Genomic DNA, 952 nt, shown 5'->3' on the forward strand with positions numbered 1-952 from the left:
ACTGATCCGTAGCATGAGAATCAACCTTCATACGTAGCCAAAGAATCAACCTTCATTGATAGCGCTTGGAGCTGGGCTGCAATAGCGGTGGCTGCATCAACTTCCAGAATACCTACTACCTTGCCTGACGTCATCCTCTGAGTTGGGTTTTGATGCTCATTTGCAGCCATTGTCTCGATAAGATTATACGCCTCAGTATAGCTTTTAGCCCATAAGGCGCCTCCAGCTGCTGCATCGAGCATGGGCCGAGATTGGGCCCCCAAACCATTATAAAAACCAGTGATTACCATCCAATCAGGCATTCCATGATGTGGACATTTTCTCAACATTTCCTTGTAGCGTTCCCAAGCCTCACACATAGATTCTGTAGGTTACTGCGCAAATTGAGTAAGAGCACTCCTCATAGAAGCAGTCTTTGCCATTGGATAAAACTTCACCAGAAACTTTTACGCAAGATCTTGCCACGTAGTGATTGACCCAGCTGGTTCAGAATGTAACCAGTCTTTAGCTTTATCCCTCAGTGAGAATGGGAAAAGCCTCAACTTGATAGCCTCATCAGTCACGCCATTATACTTAAAAGTGCTGCAGATCTCGACAAAATTCCTTATGTGCATGTTGAGGTCTTCAGTTGCCGCTCCTCCAAAAGAAACAGAATTCTGCACCATCTGAATAGTGCCCGGCTTGATTTCAAAGGTGTTAGCTTGAATAGCCGGATGAAGGATGCTTGACTGAATGTCATCAATTTTAGGCCGAGAAAAATCCATAAGAGCTGGATCAGCTTGAACAATACGATCTCCCATGTTTACTGGTTCTTTCTGCTCAGTTCCTGAATCCGAATCCTCAAAATCTAACTTCTCCGGAGTATCAAGAACTTCGTCTTTCTCCTCAGCTGTATCTAAGGTCCTCTTGCGAGCACGAGAACGAGTTTGCATAAACGCTTGCTAAAGTACCT

At 44.7% G+C, this 952-nt stretch overlaps 1 non-coding gene across 1 annotated transcript; it reads left to right on the forward strand.

The window, feature by feature from the left end:
* Window positions 1-300: 300 nt before the first annotated feature.
* LOC141681872 (small nucleolar RNA R71) lies at window positions 301-407 on the forward strand. The gene has a single exon (XR_012559291.1). It is a non-coding gene; the product is annotated as a small nucleolar RNA R71 (small nucleolar RNA).
* The last annotated feature ends 545 nt before the right edge of the window (window positions 408-952 follow it).

The sequence above is a fragment of the Apium graveolens genome, chromosome 8 (assembly GCF_009905375.1).
Source record: "Apium graveolens cultivar Ventura chromosome 8, ASM990537v1, whole genome shotgun sequence".
Classification (NCBI taxonomy): Eukaryota; Viridiplantae; Streptophyta; class Magnoliopsida; order Apiales; family Apiaceae; genus Apium; species Apium graveolens.